This window comes from Pelodiscus sinensis, chromosome 19 (assembly GCF_052426305.1).
Source record: "Pelodiscus sinensis isolate ZL-2025 chromosome 19, ASM5242630v1, whole genome shotgun sequence".
Taxonomy (NCBI): domain Eukaryota; kingdom Metazoa; phylum Chordata; order Testudines; family Trionychidae; genus Pelodiscus; species Pelodiscus sinensis.
Genome location: NC_143070.1, coordinates 20,491,821 through 20,514,684, shown reverse-complemented (window position 1 = coordinate 20,514,684; position 22,864 = coordinate 20,491,821). Strand labels below are relative to the sequence as shown.

Genomic DNA, 22,864 nt, shown 5'->3' with positions numbered 1-22,864 from the left:
AGATGAGTGCCAGAGGTTTTGGGTGGGAGAGTACCACTTCTTGGCTCTTGGGCTAAATTGAAGAGCATCAAACAGGGAAGTGGCTACTGGACACTCTGCATGGCCATTCCTCCCCAGCTGGACATGATTCTTGTTCTTCTGCATGGCACAGCCCATGGAGACCAGGGACTTGCCAATGGGCATCCAGATCACACCCTTGTTGAATTGATGGGAATAGAAACCAGACACACAGATTAGAACTGCTTTTAGCTGAGGGACAGGTTTGTCTGGTTTATGTGCATTGGCACATGAAATCATTATGGGTCTGTACTCATTTTAAGAATCCCTGTACAACAGAAATCGAAAATGTGACACCTTGGAGATACAATTGTTCCATTTAAGATGATCAGCTTTTTAAGGGGGCACTTGGAGTTAAAGCAAGGACCACTTGAGCTGCAGCAAAGCACTCTACCACTGAGCTACACCCCCTCATAGCAATCATGCCTTTGCATCCAGTGTTGGGAAATTAGCACCTAGCTGCACTTTCTGCAGGAGCAGATGGTGCTTCACACACATGGCGGCCCTCCCTGAGGTTGAACATGTATGGTGCTCCCCCCAGGCTGTAACCAGCATAATGTCTCACAATAGTGCACCATCTCCTGTGCTCCTGCCTCTCCTGCCCTGTGTGGGTATGTCTACACTTGCACTCTCTTTAGAGAAAGGGATGCAAATGCAGACATCCAAAATTGCAAATGAAGCTGGGATTTAAATATCCCACATTTAATTTACATATTCACCAATGGGCACTATTTCAAAATACTTTATTTAGAAATAAAAAACGCTATTTAGATCTGGTTATTTCAGGAGAAAACCCTTCTTTCAAAATACCCCTTAAACCTCATTTTATGTTTCTCGGCTCTTGGTCTAAGTTCAAGAGCAGCCAAGGGAGAGAAAGGGAAGTGGCTGCAAAATGCTCTGCAGGGCCTGGGGATCCGAACCAAGAGCTGTCCTCGTCTTTTTTTGCCATAAAGCATTGCTTCTTGGCCATTTGGCTAAGATCAAGCACTTCCTGCCGCTCAGAGAGGATGAAAAGTGGTGAAAGGTAGCCTTCAGCTGCCATACCTATTTGTTCCCATTTTTCGGAGTTAAAGTAAAAGCTCCCTAGCAAGTGTTGCTGCTCCCTCCCCACATTGCAGTAACAGGTCTTGAACTCAGCTCTACCACTCTGGAAATAGAGCTATGCTCACCGCTGTACTACCAAGGCCTGGGCCTGTAGTTTGTGGAAAAATTAGGGAGGTGGGGAAGTGGCTGCTGGCTGCTCTGAATCACCTGGGGATCCAGCCCAAAAGCTGTCCTCGTGTTTTTTGCCGTAAAGCGTTGCTTCTCAGCTGTTTGGCTAAGATGGAGCACTTCCTGCCTCTCAGAGAGCCATGTCACAGGCACAAGACCCCTCTGGCCCTTCTAGGACACATCCCAGGACCAAGCAAAGGGCAGCAAATGCTGGGCACCGTCCTGGTTTGTGCCACAGATAAAGACCCTCTTGGAGCTATGGTCGAAGGAGGAGTCTCTGGAGGCCCTGCAGTCCAGGTGGAGGAATGCGGATATTTATGGCTGAGTGGCTGATGGCCTTGCTGAGAAATGTCATCTCCAGCACACCACAGACCATGTCAGAGCAAAGGCTAAGGAACTGTGGCAGGGTTATATCAGGGCCCAAGAGCACAGCACCTGCTCCAGGCAAGCACCACATTACTCTGCATACTATGAGGAACTGGACCAAATCCTGGGAACCGCTGTGTCCAAGGACAGTTGTGGAGTCTGGGACGGAGATACCTGGGTGGCAGCAACTGCAGCTCCAGGATGACAACCCTGATGAGCAGCAGCTCCAGGACAAGGAGGAGGATTCCAGGGCTATGTCTACACTGGCTGGTTATTGCACAAGAAGGGTTGTTCCTCTGCAGAGGGTCCACAGTGCCAGCTTGCGCTTGCTCAAGAAGATTTTCAGTAAAGCGTGGTAAGAGAGGGCATCTTGGCCAAGAGCTATGCTCTTTTTTAACAGGTGTAAGTCCTCTTGCCCAGGAGCTCTTGTGCTAGAGGGCAGTGTGGATGCGCTGCAGGGGTTTTTTACTCAAGAAAGCCCTCTGGCTAAAATGGCCATTGGAGCTTTCTTGCACAAGAGAGCGTCCACACTGCCATGGATGCTCTTGTGCAAAATCACGTGGCACATGGCAGTTTGGATGTGTTCTTGCGCAAGAGTTCTTGCACAAGAACCCTTGCCAAGATATTCTTGCGCAAGAAGCCACCAGTGTAGACATAGCCCAGGAGTGTTGTGACTCTCACCTTGGAACCTGTCCCCCAGACTCAAGAGGCCTCCCAAATGTCTTTGGGCACTAGCAAGGGAACATCAGGTGAGGACTGTGACGTTGCAACACACACAGGGCAGAGGAGGCGGGAGCACAAGGGATGGTGCCTTACCTTTATGCATCATGCTGATCACAGTCTGGGGGGGCCCACACATGTCCAATCGCATGCAGGGTACCACCTGCTCCTGCAGACATTGCTGCCAGGGGGTAAGTTCCCAACAGTGGGCGCAAACATACATTCACTATGGGGTGTCGCTTAGTAGTAGTAGAGTGTTTGAGTGCAAATTAAGAGGGTCTTAGTTCAATGCCAAGTGCCTCCTTAAAAAGTTGATTATCCTAAGTGAAACATTTGCATCTCCAAGTGTCTCACATCTTGGATTTCTATTGTACAGGGATTCTTAAAATGTCAGCAAACCCCTTATGTGTTCTTGTGCCAATGCACATAAACCAAGCAAATCCATCCCTCAACTGAAACCAGTTCAAACCTGCTGTGTGTCTGGTTTCTATTCCCATCAATTGAGCAAGGGTGTGATCTGAATGCCCATTGGCAGGTCCTTGCTCTTCATTGGCTGTTCTGTACAGAACAGAGCGAGAACCACGTCCAGCTGGAGATGAATTGCTGTGATCAATCTTCTGGAACTTGATTCAGTGAGTCAAACTAAGACTCACTAAATCAAACCCAGAGGGCACCCCCACCAGCTTCCAGTACTTCTGCTCTTTGCTTCCTTTGGCTTCCCGCTGTTGGGACATTGCCAAAGCTCAACTGAAGGAAGCCGACTCCAGTTACATATAGAGAGATGGTAGGAAAAGCAGACACATTGGCCAGGCATCACTGAGGGCTGCCTCCCTCATCTCCCCGATACCTGGCAGGTGCTGTGACCAGCTTAGCCATGGACCTTTTCTCCCAGCTGCTCCACATGTAGCCATTGCCCATGCCACGTAAGGGGAGAAGAAAGTCACTCTCCATGGCTTCAGGAGCTTTGCACTCGCAGGATCTCTGGGAGCTGATCCCTACCCACCCCAGGACATTGCAAGGGCATGTGGTGCTGGCTTTCCTGTCCCAGCAATTGCAGTCAGAGCTCTGCCTTGACAGTGCCAGTCACAGCAGCCTCTGCACCTGCTGCAGGCTTGTGGTTTCCTTCTTCCCAATGCTCCTCTCCAGTCAGCCTTTTCCTGAATCAGAAGTTCCATGGTTGGCCAGAGGAGGCCTCTCCTGTATCCTAGAAGGGTATAGAAAAATATGAGCAAAGGCTACAACAGTGCACCAATAGGAGTTCAACCCAGGATCTCCTTCTTACAAGGGAGGCACTTTAACCAGCTAAGCCATGGTGCCCTCCTCAGACAGTGGTATAAAATTTTTCTATTTTAAGGTTTCAGACAACACCTTTGAGTCCCGATATGAAGCCATTTCTCTCCAGCCTTTCCACCCTGTCACTGTCTGGCTCCCTGGGCACAGAAAGCTACAGCTCAGTGGACAGGGGGCTTTGGCTTCCTTGATCATGGGATGTTGTTGCAGGAAGGGCTTCTCAGCAGGGATGCGGTTCACCTGTTAAGGAAGGGGAAGAGTATTTGGATGCAGACTGGCTAAGCGAACGAGGCGGCATTAAAGTAGGTTTGATGGGGGCAGGTGCCCAAAGCCCACAGGTAAGTGAATCACATGGACACCTGGGAGATGGGGCAGACATGGGAGAGAGCAGGAGCTGTAACAGCAGAGATAAAGGAGGGACGAGGGACCACTGGGAAGCAAAATCTAATCTGTGTCTTGGATGCTGGTATAGACACACAGGAGCGATGGGTAATAAGCAGGAAGAAGTTGGTATCACAGGGACTTGGTGGGATAATACACACGACATGAACATTGGCATAGAAGGGTACAGCTTGCTCAGAAAGGAGTGGGAGGAGGAGTTTCCTTAGATAGGAAACATGTGAACACTTGGCCTGAGGTGGAGAGGGACACAGGAGACAGACTTGTTGGGAGTCTCTCGATGAGGTTAAAGGGGTAAAATCCAAGGGTAATGTCACTCTAAGTGTCTATTAGAGACACCTCCCCAGGCAAAAGAGGTGCATGAGGCTTTTTAAACCATTAACAAAATCATCCAAAGCACAGCTGGTTTCACACACACTCAGCTTCACCTACAGCTGGGAGTCTGTTTGCAGTCAGCCAAAAAGAAACTGGCCGGCAGAACCAAGGCTCCGGATAGTTCTGGGTCCAGATGTGTAAACAGCTGGCAGTCAAGCTTGTTGCCCTTGTTAGGGGTGTGACCAAAACACAGACCTCACTGTGAGCAGGATTTGAGCCTGCACAGATAAACACTTTTGGAGTGTTAATCCAACTACTTAACCACTTGGCCATCATTACTGTGAGAAAACCTTCTCCTGTACTCATATGTGCACAAAAAAATTGTTATTTCCTCCCTGGCCAACTCAGATTGCTACTGGGCAAAGGAATTCTCTCTTAATTCTGTGCCTTCAGGAAGGTACCAACCCAAAGGAAGCCAGGCTCCCACCTGGGGTCTCCAACCCAAACCCTGAGACCCAGGGGTTTAAAATCCAGACAGTCAATGTTTGCTGCACTTCTCCCTCCCCCCAGCAATGCTAAATCTCAAGGCCAGCTCTACAGTCCCAGTGGCTGGGGGAGATGTGCCTGTCAGAGCCTCTGCCCACTGAGCTGTAGCTTTCTGTGCCCAGGGAACCAGACACTTCCAGGGCTGGAGGGAAATGGGGAATGGCTGCACTTTGGGAGTCAAAGGTGTCATCTGGGACCATAGAATAGAACAGTTTTACCAAACTGTATGAGAAGGGCACCATGGCTTAGCTGGCTAAAGCACCTGCCTTGTAAACAGGAGATCCTGGGTTCAGCTCCCAGTGGTGCCTTACTGTGGCCTTTTGTAACATTTTCCTATGTCCTTCTGGGACACAGAAGAGGCCTCCCCTGGCCACCCATGGAACTGGTAGTTCAGGAAAAGGATGATTGGAGAGGCTCGTCAGGGAGAAGGAAACCTGGAGCTGGTGCAGAGGCTGCTTTGACTGGCACTGGCAAGGCAGGGCTCTGACTCCCACTGTAAGTCCCTGGGTACTGGCCACTGAGTCCTGCTCCATGGTTTCCCCAGTGCTCTGGCTGAGAGAGATATGCCTGTAACTCCCTTCTTGGAGCATGGGCCCTGCCCCGCCTGGTGGGAGAAGGGGACAAACACAAGCGCGCTGACACTCCAGCAGTGGGGCACTTGAGCCCTTCAGCTGGATTCAGACCAGGCCGGTTGGAGCTTCTCGTGCTCACCGAGGGGGATTCTGCACTTGCTGCCTTGGGAGCCAGGGTCACATTGCAGAGCTCCCCCAGGGCCGTCCCATGGCACTGCCAAGCCAGCCCCAGCCGCTCTCCCTGCCCTCAGCAATGTGGCTGCATTTTATCCTTCCCCTTCAGTAACAACCAACCATTCCCTGCCCAGCCCCAGCCCCAGCCCCCGTGGGACCTGCTCCCTTCCCCAGGAGCAGTGAGCACCTGCGTGGCTCTGTACTGAGGCTACGGCTGTGGGAGACAAGCTCCTGGCTTTGGGAGGGACACATGATGTCAAGGTGTTGAGTTTTACCCATGGCTAGTGTGGGATGACCCACACTCTGGGGGCAGCTGGAGGTGCCTCCTGAGAGCTGATTTTTAGAGGGGTGTGATCAAACCTTCCTGTGTTTCTGGCTCCTTCCAAGGGCTAAAATCTGGTACCTAAAAGTTGAGGAATATGCATTTGGAAGACGGAATTTTTGTCTTTTTAATATTACTGGTCTGCCACAGTGGCTTAATGGACAAGGCAAGGGACTGTGGGTTGAGGTCCCTTCTGGGAAGACAATTGAGATGTTTCCAGGTAGATGTAGAGTCATGTGCTTTTGCGCAAGAGTGTCCACAGCAGCATGAACGCTCTCTTGTGCTCTGATGGGCTGCGGGACGGTGGCTGTACACTGCTGCTGAAAGGCCCTTGTGAGCTGCTCAGCCTCTGGTCCCCACCCTGGCAGGAACTTCTCCTGCTTGTTTCCACAACTATTCTGGAGAACACCGCAGGCTACCACCACTTAGGGGATGTTTGTCTCACCAAGGTCCAGCCAGGGGAGCAGACAGCGGAACCTCCCTTTAAGGGGCCTGAAGGCTCCTCCACATCAAAACGAGCCCTGCAGAGCCTGCCTGGGAAACCTTCCTTGCTTTAGGCTGCATGTTCTGTCTAGGGCTTCATCAGCCCAGGGAGCATCCACATCTCTGGCTCTGGGGGTGCAGATAGGGGAAAAGTGCTGTGGGGCATCTTCTGGTAGAGCCTGGAGCTACAAAATATCCCAGCATCATGCACCCCCTACCAAACATCCCAGACAGAGAATTGTAGGCCAGAGACATGCCTGTGCAGGAGCCAAAGTAGCTCAGTTGGGAAAGCATTAAACTGATGATCTAAAGGCCCCAGTTCAATCCCAGGCTTTGGTATGTAGCAGGGACCTTTCTGCTAGGCCAGAATTACTTTTGCGTTTGATCATCAGGTCACTGTTTTCAGCTACTGCTTGGCACTGACAAATCATATACATGGGATTAACCCTCCCACCTCTTCTGCAGGGTCCCTGCTTCCTTGGCTTAATGCCCACCCAGTGCTGGCTGTAGAGGTGGGCACAAGGGCTGTAGCTCAGGGTCCAAGGCCTTTCCAGCCTGCAGGAGAAGGATGTTGCCAGAGTCTACTCCCACCAGGCTGGGGCTGCGTCTGCTGGTCCCTGCTCCAAACCAGGACTCCTGACTGCTCCTTGCAACCTGCTCAGCCTGTTCTGGACTCCCCTCCCAGAGCAGGCAGCTGAAGGAGAACAGGCCACCTTGCCACAAGCATGTAGTGCCAGCAAGGGGCTTGAACCCAGCACCCTGACATTATTAGCACCAAACACTAATCAGCTGAGCCTGCCAGTCCACACCAGTGCTGTACTGAATTCTCTGTTAATTCTGTGCCCTCTGTGCCCTTAGAAAGGGACCAAACAGAAGGAGGCCAGGCCCCCACCTGAGGACTCCAACCCAAATCCTGAGACCCAAGGGTTACCAATCCAGATGATCAATGTTTGCTCCACTTCTCCCTTCCCTCAACCTTGCCAAACCACAAAGGTAACTCTACAGTCCCAGAGGCTGGGGGAGATGTGCATGTCAGAGCCTCTGTTCACTGAGTTGTAGCTTTCTGTGCCTGGGGAGCCAGACACTGCCAGGGCTGGGGGGAAATGGGAGTCAAAGGTGTTGTCTGGGACCATAGAATAGAACAATTTTATGATTTATTTTTTGAGCCTGGTGCTATGGCTTAGCTGGCTAAAGCACTTGCTTTGTCAACAGGAGATCCTGGATTCAATTCCCCCTGGTGCCTTGTTGCAGCCTTTGCTCACACTTTCCTATATCCTTCTTTGACACAGGAGAGGCCTCCTCTGGCCACCCATGGAACTGCTGATTCAGGAAAAGGCTGATTGGGGAGGAACGTTGGAAAGAAGGAAACCACGAGCCTGGAGCAGGTGCAGAGGCTGCTGTGACTGGCACAGGCAAGGCAGGGCTCTGACTGCAATTGCTGGGAGAGGAGAGCCAGCACCACATGCCCTTGTGATTCCCTGGGGCTGTCAGTGTTCAGAGATCCTGAGGGTGCAATCTCTGCAGCTCCTGCAGCCATGGAGAGTGACTCTTCTCCTCCTTCCCTCGGGATGGGCAATGGAAACACGTGGAGCAGCTGGGAGAAAAGTCCCAGAGAGCCACCCCATAACTAAGCTGTCCCAGGCACCTGCCAGGTAATTTTGAAAGAAGCATTTTCTTTCCAAATAACCGTGTTTAGACAGTGTTTCTTTTTTCAAAATAATGCTATTTTGAAATAGCGCCATAATGTAATTATGCAAATGAAGCCCAGGAAATTCAAATCCACGCTTCATTTGTAATTTTGCTCATCTGGAGTTGCATTCCTCCCTCGAAGGAGGAGTGCAGTGTCGACATACCCTCTGTGAAAAGAAGTGAAGAGGACACTCCTGTCAGTGAGGAACAGGGCACATGGATCCCACCCTTTCCTGCAAAAAAATGAAACAGCTGAGCACTTTGCAGAGAACAGGCCATAGCCCTGCTGTGTGAGGCTCCATCATGCACAGATTCTGCGCAGGGCCAACCTGCTGGGATGAGGCTCTGGCCATGGACTTTCCTCCCCTCTCTGTTACCTCCTGCACCTGGGGCTGAAAGGGACAGTCTTGCCTAGCTGCCTTCCCCAGTGGGAGCAGAAAATGCTTATGGGGGGCTCACACATTGTCCCCAATGCACTGGCCTGAGGCAATAAATTCTTGCTGCCTCTGGGTGCACCCAAATGCCCCTTTGGGGGGGGCAGGCTCCCCAGCTCACACCCCTCCTGTCACACTTGGTGCCGTGAGAACAAAGCTTGCAAAGGGGTTTGATTTTCCTCCATCTCCCCTTGCTGCCATGCTAAAAGAAATCCTGAACCCTGTGTCCTGTAACTGGAGAGATGGCCCTGTGCTGCAGTATAAAACAGCATGTAGCCTTGATAGCTCAGTTGGTAGCACACGAGACTTTTAATCTCAGGGTCATGGATTCAAGCCCTATGCTGGCTGATATCCTTCCTTAACTCTCAGTCTACAAGCAATTTACTCTCAGCATTAACCAGGGTTTTAGAAAGAAAATGTCTAGTTCTGGGGTCAAACCAGAGTCACATTATGGCACTGAGATTGCCCAATTCAGTTTCTCTGAGTTACAAGACAAATAATGGTTTGAATCTGGTTCCTGGTCACTTAAAAATCTGGGTTCTCTGGGTCTGGTTCAGGTCTAGTGATTCCAGCCCAGCGAATCAAAGCTGCATCTGCTGAACTGTCCCTGGGGAGTGTAGGGCAGCCCAGAGGGATTCAGGCACGTGGGGAGGAGTCCCTGGTTACAGCACAGGCAGAGGAGGCTGGTGTCTGTCTGCTCAGGGTACAAAGCCCCAGAGTTGGCTGAGTTTCCTGGGTCAGATAATACTGCCTCTGACACCGTGATCTAGGAGCTCAGGTGGGTCTGTAGCAGGAAGACGTTCATTGTGGCCCCTCTGGACCCACTCTGGCTGGGTACATTCCCCTTATGGCAGCCGCAGGCTGTGCTGGCATCAGCTCCAGATGACAAGGAGAGAACTGGGGGACAAAGCTCAGGAGGGGCAGGAAAGTGACTCAGCCAAACCAGCCTCTTCCAGCCTCAGTTTGTGCCTGAGGGGAGGGAAGCCCCTGTGTGTCTGCAGGTCTCAGAGCTGCTGCCCTCAGTAACACAGTGTGAAAGTAGAAAGAATTATACTGTAAGAGAAAGATGAATTATGATGTAATAATTGAATAAATTGAAGGAATACTGTTTGTCTCTGAAAAGGAAGAAGAAAAGTATGTTAATGTTGTTTGTAGGTATGCCGATCAGAGTGCTAGCCAGGTGTGCCTGAGTTAATAGGAAAAGGAACATTTAGGCTGTGTCTGCACTGGCACGCTTTTCTGTAAAAGGGATGCATGAGACACTTCGGAATTGCAAATACCACGGGGGATTTAAATATCCCCCGTGGCATTTGCATGAACATGGATGCTGCTTTTTTCCGGCTCGGGGTTTTGCCGGAAAAAAGTGCCAGTCTAGACGGGATCTTGCGGAAAATAAGCCCTTTTCCAGAAGATCCCTTATTCCTACTTGAAAGATCCTTATTCCTACTTTTCTGAACAGGCCCATTGGGTGGGGAGTGAACATTCTCCCATTTCTAAAAGAGTAAACACCACATGGACAGGGCAGGAAAAACTGACCAGAGTCTCCATTGGTCCATCAATGGCTACTAGCCAGGATGGGCAGGGAGGGTGTCCTGAGCCTCTGTTTGCCAGAAGCTGGGAATGGGTGACAGGGGGTGGATCACTTGGGGATTCCCTGTTTTGTTCATTCCCTCGGGGGCACCTGCATTAGCCACTGTGGGCAGACAGGACACTGGGGCTACGTCTTCACTGGCAGCTTCTTGTGGAAGCACAGCCATTCTTCCGCAAAAACTTGCCGGCTGTCTACACTGCATGAGCATTCTTCCAGAAGTGAGTTTACAGTATAGCATTGTAAAACAGGGCTTCTTCCGGAAGAGTTATTCCTCTCCCCACGGGCTGTGTATAGACTGGCAAGATCTAGACTGGCAAAATCATCTGATTTTGCGGAAAAACTTGCCATCTGTCTACACTGGCCGTTTGTATTTCCAGAAAAGCACTGACGATCTCATGTGAGATTGTCAGTGATTTTCCAGAAAAACTATGCTGCTCCCATTTGGGCAAAAGTCTTTTTCCGAAAGACTTTTGCCCAAAAGGGCCAGTGTAAACAGCATAGTAGTGTTTTCCGCAAAAAAGCCCCGATTGCGAAAATGGCGATCGGGGCTTTTTTGCGGAAAACTGTGTCTAGATTGGCCACAGACGCTTTTCCGCAAAAAGTGCTTTTGCGGAAAAGCTTCCTGCCAATCTAGATGTGCTTTTCTGAAAATGCTTTTAACGGAAAACTTTTCCATTAAAAGCATTTTCGGAAATTCATGCCAGTCTAGACGTAGCCACGAGGAATAAGCCCTCTTGCGCAAGAGGGCAGTGTAAACAGGCAACATGAATTTCTTGCACAAGAAACCCCTATGGCTAAAATGGCCCGCAGAGCTTTCTTGCACAAGAGAGCGTACACACTGCCATAGATGCTCTTGCTCAAAAGTACATGCCAGTGTAGATGCGCTCTTGTGGAAGATTTTTTGCACAAGAACTCTTCCACAAACACAAGAAGCACAAGAAGCTGCCAGTGTAGACATAGCCCATGGCTGTGTCTAGACTGGCAAGTTTTTCCACAAAATCATCTGCTTTTGCGGAAAGACTTGCCAGCTGTCTACACTGGCCACTTGAATTTCCGCAAAAACACTGACGATCTCACGTAAGATTGTCAGTGCTTTTGCGGAAATACTATGCTGCTCCCGTTCAGGCAAAAGTCTTTTTCCGAAAAACTTTTGCGCAAAAGGGCCAGTGTAGACTGCAGAGATTTGTTTTCCGCAAAAAAGGCCCGATTGCGAAAATGGCAATTGGGGCTCTTTTGCGCAAAAGTGCATTTAGATTGGCCACGGATGCTTTTCCGCAAAAAGGGCTTTGGCAGAAAAGCATCCGTGCCAATCGAGACGCTCTTTTCCGAAAATGCTTTTAACAGAAAACTTTTCCATTAAAAGCATTTCTAGAAAATCATGCCAGTGTAGACGTAGCCCATGTGTCTGTCTCTCACAATAAGTAACAGGGAAAAGCACAAATACAGTCCTCCACTACTACAAATGGTGGAATCAAATTTTCCACCTTTGGGGAAATTACAGAAATCAACACAACCATAGTGCAATAGATGAGCTTCACCCTCGAAAAGCCACCTTTATGACCATGCTATTTCCCCTGAGAGGTATGTATGAGAAGCCCAGGCACAACCACTGCCCCCCAAGCACCTAAACACTCTCACCTCAGGGTGGGCACAACCTCACCACCCCAAGTGGCCATGCCTGCACCACATCCCTCCTGCTCACTCTCCTCCCCCCCTCGGACACCTCCTGATGCCCCAGGCCAGCCCCAATCACCAAATTCAGGCCCAGCTAACCAGCCTGCTCCTGCTCCCACAGGGCTCTGCTCGTGACAATATCTGCATACGGCAGTGGTCCCCAGCCTTTTGGGGCTGCCGGGCATCTAAGGGTGGGGCCGCTCACACACTGGGCATTCGGGGGCAGGGCCGTGCATGTGCCGCGTGCCTGGGGCAGGGGCCAGCACCGTGCATGTGCCATGTGCCCGGGGGCAGGGTCAGTCCAGATCATTCCATGGGTGCACATAAATGCCCCGGCGGGTGCCATGGTGCCTGCAGGCACTGTGTTGGGGATCACTGGCATATAGGATTCAATGGGAGAAGAGGGAAACCATCCTGTAGTTGGGACCCTCCTCCCAGAGGATGTTGCGGTATCCTCTCGCACTGAGGATACCTCTGAGGGGGAGGGAATGCCAGTTAGGAAGAGGCAGGTGTTAGTAGTGGGTGATTTGATCGTTAGAAACATAGATAGTTGGGTTTGTGATGACCGGGAGAACCGTATGGTCACTTGCCTGCCTGGTGCGAAGGTTGCGGATCTCTCGAGGCATCTAGACAGACTTATGTGTTGTGCTGGGGAGAAGCCGGTGGTCGTGGTACATGTAGGTACCAATGACATAGGGAAGGGTAGGAGAGATGTCCTGGAGGCCAAATTTAGGCTGCTAGGAAAGAGACTGAAATCCAGGACCTCTATGGCGGTATTCTCAGAAATTCTTCTAGTTCCACGCGCAGGGCCAGGTAGGCAGGCAGAGCTTCAGAGTCTCAATGCATGGATGAGATGATGGAGTAGGGAAGAGGGGTTTAGATTTATTAGGAACTGGGGACACTTTTGGGAGAGGGGGAGCCTATACAGGTAGGATGGGCTCCACCTAAACCAGGGTGGAACCAGACTGCTGGCACTAAACATTAAAAAGGCCGTAGAGCAGTTTTTAAACTAAGAGATGGGGGAAAGCCGATTGGTGTGGAGATGCACATAAATCAGAGGGAGACTTCTCTTAGAGGAGAATCCATTGATAGAGATTCTCTAAGCTGTAGTCAGAAAGAGAGGAGGGGAGAGGGCAAACCATGGGCCAGAGCAGACAAACAACCGCATACAAAGGAATCCAATGCATCAGGGAAGGGCAGACAAATAAGCAGTGGCAAATTTTTAAAGTGCTTGTATACAAATGCTAGGAGTCTGACTAATAAGATGGGTGAACTAGAGTATCTCGTATTAAAGGAGGAGATTGACATAATAGGCATCACTGAAACCTGGTGGAATGAGGAAAATCTGTGGGACACAATCATACCGGGATATAAAATATATAGAAATGATAGAGCAGGCCGGGTGGGTGGCGGAGTGGCACTGTATGTGAAAGATAATGTAGAATCAAATGAAATAAAAATATTAAGTGAATCAACATGTTCAATAGAATCACTATGGATAGTAATTCCATGCTCCAATAATAAGAAATTAGCAGTAGGGATATATTACCGACCACCTGACCAGGACAGCGATACTGACATTGAAATGCTAAGGGAGATTAGAGAGGTTACCAAAATAAAGAACTCTATAGAATCATAGATTAATAGGACTGGAAGGGACCTCAAGAGGTCATCGAGTCCAGCCCCCCGCCCTCAAGGCAGGACCAAGCTCCGTCTACACCATCCCTGACAGATGTCTATCTAACCTGTTCTTAAATATCTCCAGAGAGGGAGATTCCACCACCTCCTTTGGCAATTTATTCCAATATTTGACCACCCTGACAGTTAGGAATTTTTTCCTAATGTCCAATCTAAACCTCCCCTGCTGCACTTTAAGCCCATTACTCCTTGTCCTGTCCTCAGAAACCAAGAGGAACAAATTTTCTCCTTCCTCCTTGTGACACCCTTTTAGATATTTGAAAACTGCTATCATGTCCCCCCTTAATCTTCTTTTTTCCAAACTAAACAAGCCCAGTTCATGAAGCCTGGCTTCATAGGTCATGTTCTCTAAACCTTTAATCATTCTTATCGCTCTTCTCTGTACCCTTTCCAATTTCTCCACATCTTTCTTGAAATGTGGCGCCCAGAACTGGACACAGTACTCCAGCTGAGGCCTAACTAGTGCAGAGTACAGCGGCAGAATGACTTCACGAGTTTTGCTTACAACACACCTGTTGATACCACCTAGAATCATATTTGCTTTTTTTGCAACAGCATCACACTGTTGACTCATACTCAACTTGTGGTCCACTATGACCCCTAGATCCCTTTCCGCCATGCTCCTTCCTAGACAGTCGCTTCCCATCTTGTATGTATGGAACTGATTGTTCCTTCCTAAGTGGAGCACTTTGCATTTCTCTTTATTAAACCTCATCCTGTTTACCTCTAACCATTTCTCTAACTTGCTAAGGTCATTTTGAATTATGTCCCTATCCTCCAAAGAAGTCGCAACCCCACCCAGTTTGGTATCATCTGCAAACTTAATAAGCGTACTCTATCCCAATATCTACATCATTGATGAAGATATTGAACAGTACGGGTCCCAAAACAGACCCTTGAGGAACTCCACTTGTTATCCCTTTCCAGCAGGATTTAGAACCGTTAACAACAACTCTCTGACTATGGTTATCCAGCCAATTATGCACCCACCTTATCGTGGCCCTATCTAAGTTATATTTCCCTAGTTTATCAATAAGAATATCATGCGAGACCGTATGAAATGCCTTACTAAAGTCTAGGTATATGACATCCACCACTTCTCCCTTATCCACAAGGCTCGTTATCTTATCAAAGAAAGCTATCAGATTAGTTTGGCATGACTTGTTCTTCACAAACCCATGCTGGCTATTCCCTATCACTTTATTACCTTCCAAGTGTTTGCATATGATTTCCTTAATTACCTGCTCCATTATCTTCCCTGGGACAGACGTTAAACTGACCGGTCTGTAGTTTCCTGTATAATAATGGTCTGTATAATAATGGGGGATGACAGTCCAAGAATTTAACTACTAAAACACATATCAACAGAAGATCATTACACTGACTACTTTGTTTTGGCTCCCACTCGCCAGCCACGTGTTGATCCCCACAAACCCAAACTGCACTGCGGGGTGCAAACAAACTGGCTGTGGGCAGCATACCAAGTTATTAATAAATATTTTTAAACCTTTACCTTTTCTCTCAGCTGCCATGTCTCCTCTCCTTGCTCCATCATCTCCCCTGGTGCCTGCTGCCCCCCAACTCCTCACCCTCCCCTGCTGTCGTGACTCCTGCCCTTCTCACTGCCCTCAGCCCTCCTGCGACCTGCCCCCCTCCACCAGCCGTTCTCTCCCCCCTGTGCCTACTCCTCCAGTAGCCCCACTCTGATCATGTGAACTACCCCTCTTCAAACACCTCCCTCTACACACCTGCCCTGCCTCTCCCCTTTGGGGCTGGTCCCTCCCCTGCAGGTGTCTGCCCTTCTGCATCACCCCAAAATCCCCTGGCACCTGCACCTTCCCTTATCCCTGCACCCTCCTGGTGTCCCCCCTTCCCTTACTGCCCCTGCCCTCTTTTTCCCTGATGCCCACCCTCTCACCACTCTGCCCCATTCCCCTCCTTCCCCCTCTGTGCCCTCACATGCTTTGCTCCATCCTCACCTTTCTCATGCCCACCCCTTCTTTCAAGCCTTCTCCCAGCACCTCTAGCCCTCAATGCCCTTCCCTTCTCCACTCCCAGCATCACCCTGTCCCCCCTCCCACTGACACCTCCCCTCCTGCCCTTTCCCTCACTGTCTACACTTGGCCCCCCATCATTTGTCTCTCCTCCACCCTGTCTCTTGATGCCTTCGCCTTTCTTTCCCCTCCCCACAAGCACCTTCACCTTCCCCTCCCCCTCAGCCCCTTCCTTTCCCTTCCCCTCCCCTCTGCCTCTGCCCCCGCCTCTTCCCCTTCCCTACCTTCCAGTTTGCGGGGCCACAGTCTGCACTCAGGCCCCGGAGGCCAAACCCAGAGGCAGCCCTGCAACGTGCCTCTGAAGAGCTTTAAAATCCCAGGCTGTGACATCACATCATGCCGAGGCGTCCTCCGCAAGGGGGAGCCGCACATGGCAGGGATGATCCAGGGCCAAGCGGGAAGCTCTGGGGGCGGGGTGGGAGGATGCGCAGGGGGCCGGCAAGGGGTTCCCGGGCCCGCTCCAGGCAGAGCCGGGATAGAGACCCAGCTCCACATACGGGTGAAGCAGGGCCCCCGGCTCTGTAACTCACCAGTACTTCTAGGTTCAGGGGCACGGGGCCCGATTCGGCCAAATCGGCTTACGGCCAGCCGGCCCTGCTCAAGGCTCTTCCTCCTGCTCCCTGAGCCCTCCTGGGGCTGCCTTGGCCTCCGGCAAAAGCCCTAAAGTTGTGGTTGGGCTACTCTCTCCCTCCCCCAGGACCAAGCGAGAGCAGGTGACTCAGGCCCTAGAGCCAGGGCTCAGGGCAGCTTGCCTGAGAGGCGGGTGCAAGGGCTGTTATCTGATGCTTGTGTGAGCAGGGGTGGGGGGGGCAGGGAGCCTCCCTGCAAACGCCATTTCTCTCCCCTGTCACAGAAGCTGCTAGTCCCAAGGCTTGGCTGCATCCCAGCTCTCTGGCTTCCCATCAGTGCTCAGCCTGGGACAGGGAGAGACACGTTCAAACCCTGCTCCTAGGCACAGACTATTCTCCCAGCCCCAGAGGGGCAGCACGCGGCCGGGTTTGTATCACACACAAAATGTAGCAGTGCCCCCCGCCTGTCAGTGTCTGAGCCTAAAGGTTTGTTCTCAAGGGGAGAAAGGCCCAAGCAGGGCGACATTCACTGGCCAGTCACAGACACACAGAGATGTCAGACCTACCCAATTCCCAGCAGCACTGGGGAGTCTGCAGATGCGAGTGTCCCTCTGATGCCCAACGCTTGGCTGAGCCACTTGGCTTTTGGCGATAGCCCTGCTGTGTAGACGTACCCACAGTGAAGAACAAAAGGGTCAAATGGTGCCTACAGCCTTTCAGAACAACCCCCAGCCACCACCACCAAATACCAACCATACAGCTGGAAGAAACCTCAGAAGGTCATCAAGTCCAGCCCCCTGCTCTAGGCAGGGCCAATCCCAAGTAAATCAACCCAGCCAGGGCTGTGTCAAGCCGAGACTTAAGCACCTCTAGGGATGGAGACTCCACTACTTCCCTAGGTAACCCATTCCAGTGTTTCACCACTCTCCTAGTGAAATAGTTTTTCCTAATATCCAACCTAGACCTCACCCACCACAACTTGAGACCATTGCTCCTTGTTCTGCCATCTGTCACTACTCCTTCCATCCTCTTTGGAACCTCCCTTCAGGAAGTTGAAGACTGCTATCAAGTCCCCCCTCCCTCTTCGCTTCTGCAGACTAAACAGACCCAACTCCCTCAGCCTCTCCTCATAGGTTATATGCTCCAGCCCCCTAATCATTTTGGTTTCCCTCTGCTGGACCCTCTCCAATGCGTCCACATCCTTTTTGCCAATCTAAAGATGCACTTTTCCGAAAATGCTTTTAACGGAAAACTTTTCCGTTAAAAGCATTTTTGGAAATTCATGCCAGTGTAGACATAGCCAAGGGGTATAAAGAGGGGTTTAGTAGCCCACCCCATTTGAGCTCCAATCACCTACACCTGCTGGCAGGTATTGATTGTCTCCCGAGGTCCGTGGGATGCCCAACCTTGCCCTACTTCTTCCCGAGGGATTGAGAGAAAGACGCTGGCCATGCTAAGTTTGGAACGCAGGGGTGAGAATTATACCTGCAATGTTTCTTTATGTTACCCTTTAATTGTTACTATGTTATAAGTTTAGTTAATCTATTATAGTTTCTTAAGTCAAACTGCTTCATTTCTATTGTAAAACTGCCTTTGGTAAGGTGATTTAGCTATAAACTGTGGAACCCAATTAACTTGTCAATCAAACCGCAGGGAGTCTTTGTATCTATCTGTAAACTGAAATAAACACTTAACTTCATTTAGAACGGCCGTTCCCTTCTATGTAAACTCTGGTATCTTGTTAGGCTGTCAATCACACTTAAGAAAACTTTCTCCTTAATTGAAGCACTCCAAGTGGTCATTTTGTTTCACTGGGGACATGTGGTCAGCAATTATCCAATCAGACAGCAGAAAAATCATTATCTTGTCAATCAAAGATGCAGCATCCATTTTGCATCATTCATAAATTGAACAGCCATTTTTAAAGCCCCGAGAAATAATTTCCCTGTCAATCAAATCGCCGCAGTTTGCTTTCGGACCGCTGCCTAAATTATAGTAAAAATAAGTTGGTGCCCTCATTCACTTTATATATATATATATATATATATATATATATATATATATATATAACACCAAGTTTTCTTTATTTTCTTTCTCTACAAATAGGCCAGTGCATGTCAAGTTTCTGACTTGAACCCGTGCTGCTGTACCTGAACCAAACACAAAGAAAAGAACTCCAGCTGGTCATAAGGGACAGATATAGGGAGAACTGGGCATTTGGATCGTGTTGCCTTCAGGGGACAGATCCATGGGGCATTTCTCAGCCTTCTCTAGACTGCCCGCTGCAACGGGACCGCGTGTCCTAGCAGTTAAAGTCTGAGGCGTAATAAGCTCTCCCTGTAAACTTCTTGGGGTGCCCGTCAACCTTCTCCAGGTTGCCCGCTGCGAAGGGACCACAGTCCCAGCAGTTGAAGTCTTGGGTGTATAACACACACACACCACTCACTGCCCTGACCACCGGCTGACAAAGGGTGCAAACTCAAACAAGGTTACAAGATTACCTGGGGCTAATCACCTATCTCATTTTCTTATTAACTCTTACCAATCTCCTGTTACTGTCCCACTGTCACCTTAAGTGGAATCATTGTCTACTGTCTTAACATCCTTCTTTCTGCTTATACACAAACAACATTATCTTAACATTCCCCTTTCTATAAAGGACCAAACACCATCATTTTACCTCATTCTACTTTCACAATGCCCATTTCCATGGCGCCCAAGGCTGTGGAGCCTTGGAGAGCAGCACAAGAGGCTGGACAGAGGTTCATTCAAGTGGTTTGTTTTTTGTGGATCAGCCCCTCCTACAACCCTAGAGACTCTGGAACAAAGAAGACACACGAAAAGAACCCAACTTTCTTCCTTTTGCTGTGACATGGATGGATCTAGCTCAGGTTTCACTCAAGGGGTCTGTCTGCATGTGAAGTACCTGTGACAACCCCTGTGCACCTCTGCCCCTCATCAGCAATGCCATCTACTTGGGGGAGCACTTGCCCTGAGACTTGTAGAAGGGACAACCTGGACAAACCAGCATCACCCAGTTACTATTTGATAACTCAGCTGGTAGAGTGGTGGACTGTAGTGTATGCTTAGCAAGTGATCATTAGGTTGCTGGTTCAATCCTGGCTTGAAGGAGAGATTATTTTCCCTCTGGCCCGGCCTTGCCTTAGCAGAAGGCAACCAAGGTGGTTGCCTGGAGTCCATGTCTTCAGAGCCCGGCAGTGCAATTGACAAAAAGTTTCTGGGTATGAGCTGCCAATCATGTTTCTTGGGCTGCGCAGGTCTTGAGACCCTGCCAAGGCTAGAGAGAATTGGGGAATGGCTGCACTTTGGGATGCAAAGGTGTTGTCTGCAACCATCAATTAGATCAGTTTGAGAGGCACTTTTCTTATTTTGGAAGAGGCTTTTCTGATATTTGGCCCATCTAGATGGGCCCAAATGTGGGGAAAACCTCTTTCGGAAGAGCCCGTATTCCTAATAAAATGAGGAATACAGGCCTTATGAAAGAATGCACTGATCTGAAAAAGTGGATGCATTCCCTGGATGTGGCAAAGTTTTTCAGATATACAAGACGTATCCTGGAAAAACTCTGTAATGTAAACCTAGCTAAAGTGGGCACTATGGCTTAGCTGGCTAAAACACCAAACTTGTAAGCAGGCGTTACTGGGTTCAACTCCAAGGCTATGTCTCCATTGTGCTGATTTTGCACAAGCAATATGCAAATGAGACTAAGCATGGAATATTGCAATGCCTCATTTGCATACCTAGTGAGCCTCCATGTTTGCAGCACAGACTTTTGCTCAAGAAGGAGCTGTCCATACTACCCCTTCTTGCATAAAAAAACCCTCTTGCGCAATGCTGTTCCACCGCTGTTCTAGTGCAAAACCCACAGGGGCTGGGGCTGGTTGGGAATGACCGGTTGTTACTGAAGGGGAAGGATAAAATGAAGCCACATTGCTGAGGGCAGAGAGAGCGGCTGGGGCTGGCCTGTAGATGCCATGGGACGGCCCTGGAGGAGCTCTGCAATGTGACTCTGGCTCCCAAGGCAGCAAGTGCAAAATCCCCCTTGGCAAGCATGAGAGGCTCCAACCGGCCTGGTCTGAATCCAGCTGAAGGGCTCAAGTGCCCCTGTCAGCCGATGGTCAGGGCAGGGTGTGTGTGTGTGTGTGTGTGTGTGTGTGTGTGTGTGTGTGTTACACCCATGTTTTCAACTGCTGGGACACAGGGTCCCGTTGCAGTGGGCAGCCTAGGAAGGTTGACTGGTGCCCCGAGAAGTTTAACGTCCGTGTCTTTGACCACTAGGACCAGGTCCCTTCGTGGTGGGCAGCCAACAGGCCAACAGATGCCCCAGAGTTTACAGGGAGAGCTTATTACACCTCAGATTTTGACTGCTAGGATACATGATCCCTTCGCAGTGGGCAGCCTGGAAGGCTGAGAGATGCCCCTATGGATCTGTCCTCTGGAAGCGACACGATCCAAATGCCCAGCTCTGCCTGTATCTGTCCCTTATGACCGGCTGGAGCTCTTTTAAATTGTGCTTGGTTCCGTTACAGCAACTGAAGGAGTCAGGTTAAAGCTTAAACAGTTACAGGTTTATTAAATATCAGAGGGGTAGCAGTGTTAATCTGAATCTGCAAAAGCAGCGAGGAGTCCTGTGGCACCTTATAGACTAACTGAAGTATAGGAGCATAAGCTTTCGTGGGCAAAGACCCACTTCGTCAGATGCATGTAGTGGAAATTTCCAGAGGCAGGTATAAATATGCAGGCCAGAATCAGGCTGGAGATGATGAGGTGGATCCAATCAAGGAGGATAAGGCCCACTTATAATAGCTGATCTGGAGGTGTGAATTCCAAGAGAGGAGAAGCTGCTTTTGTAGTTAGCAAGCCATTCACAGTCTTTGTTTAATCCAGAGTTGATTGTGTCAAACTTGAAGATGAACTGTAGTTCAGCAGTTTCTCTTTGAAGTCTGGTCCTCTTGTTCCAGAGCCCCCAGTGTCCCTGAGGCTGCCCAAGGCTCGTTTCTGAAAGGGCCACTTGTGGGCTAGCTCTGAGGTCCAGAATGTGGTTCTCCTATTACACATATGTGTCTTAAAAGCAAGCCCCTTGTTTCAAACCATAACGGGCTCACTATTCTGATGTCCCTGTAAACCTCATAGCATGAGGAGTGAGGGATGTTTTGGGATAGTGACTTACTTGGAAATAAGTGCTGTGTAGCCAGCGCCGAATTTCAAAATAAGCTATTTCAAAATTGACCCAAAAAAAGCTACACATTTGTATCGCTTATTTTGAGCTATGGAATGTATCCCTAGTGAGTTAGCCCAGATCTTCCCCCAGCTCCCTGCTCCACCCATCCTCATACTGACTCCGTTGCTGTCATAGGGCTGTTTGCATTGGCCTTGTCTCTCTGTAGCCAGGCTTCAGCCAGGACTGAGACTGTCAGGCAGGAGAATGTGACCCGGCTCCTGCACCTGGGCCCTGCATTTCTCAGCCCTTCAGAGACACTTGTTAGTGGAGGAATAAATCTCATTCACGTGAGAGTAGATTATGGAACTTTGTTGCTGTTGTTGTCATTGAAACTCCCCACAGACCTTCCCTTGGGACCAGTGGGCAGCCCACTCACATTGCACAGCTTACTTTGAGGTGAAGGTGCTGTGTAGACACATCCAGCCTGTTGAAAGCCAGCCTGCTGGGGGGAGGCTCTGGGCATCTCCTTTCCTCTCCTCTCTCAGGCTGTGTCTACGCTGCAGGCTTTTTGAGCAAGAGTAGCTGTTCTTGTGCAAAAACTTGCAGAGCGGCTATATTGCACACACATTCTTGTACAAGGAAATTTACAGTAAAGCCTCAGAAAACAGGGTTTCTTGTACAAAAGTTATTCCTCTCCTCATGAGGAATAAGCCCTCTTGCACAAGAACTTGTCCACAAGAAGGCAGTGTGGACAGGCAACAGGGGTTTCTTGCTCAAGAAAGCCCTATGGCTAAAATGGCCATCAGAGCTTTCCTGTGCAGGAGAGCATCCACACTGCCATGGGCGCTCTTGCAGAAAAGCACTTTTCTTGTGCAAAAGCACATGGCAGTGTGAGTGCGCTGTTGCACAAGAACTTTGGCACAAGAACTCTTGCACAAAACAGTTCTTGCAGAAGAAGCCTGCAGAGTAGATGTAGCCAGGGGGTGTTTGGGTTTGTTACTAGCACTAAGCTTTGTACAGTAGCCCAGGGAACATTGTGAAAAGGCAAAATCTGCCCACCCTGGGTGTCCCTGGCCAGCCAGTGAGTGGCAGAAAGGTTCCCTGAAGTGCTGACTTTATGTGGTTGAACCAAATCTTATGCAACACAGATGAAGTGGCTGAGTGGTTAAGGTGATGGCTTGCTAATCCATTGTCCTCTGCATGCATGGGTTCAAATCCCATTCTCATCGGGTGTCTGCAGTCCTTCCTCTTGCTTCTCCCAGAAGTTCAGTGCCAACCTCTTCTGTAACCCTTCCTGTCCCAGCCCCCTCCCACTGCAGCCTGGGGAAAGGGGAAATCTCTACAGAGATACTCCCAGATGTGACTCTCAATCCCTTCTGCCCCCAAGGGGAAACCTCACAAAGATGATTCAAGGCAGGCAGCTGGGCTATGGGGGGTCTCTGAGATGCCCCAGCCCTGCAGCTTGTTCCACCTGGCTGTTGCCATGGACCCTCTGTGAGGTCACTGCCTTCCAACGA

At 49.9% G+C, this 22,864-nt stretch overlaps 2 non-coding genes across 2 annotated transcripts; one reads left to right on the top strand and one right to left on the bottom strand.

Annotated features, from left to right (window-relative positions):
- The first annotated feature begins 5,139 nt into the window (after nucleotides 1–5,139).
- TRNAT-UGU (transfer RNA threonine (anticodon UGU)) lies at nucleotides 5,140–5,213 on the top strand. The gene has a single exon. It is a non-coding gene; the product is annotated as a tRNA-Thr (tRNA).
- A 6,382-nt stretch (nucleotides 5,214–11,595) lies between these two features.
- LOC112546268 (U1 spliceosomal RNA) lies at nucleotides 11,596–11,759 on the bottom strand. Its single transcript, XR_003089918.1, has one exon. It is a non-coding gene; the product is annotated as a U1 spliceosomal RNA (small nuclear RNA).
- Nucleotides 11,760–22,864: the final 11,105 nt, after the last annotated feature.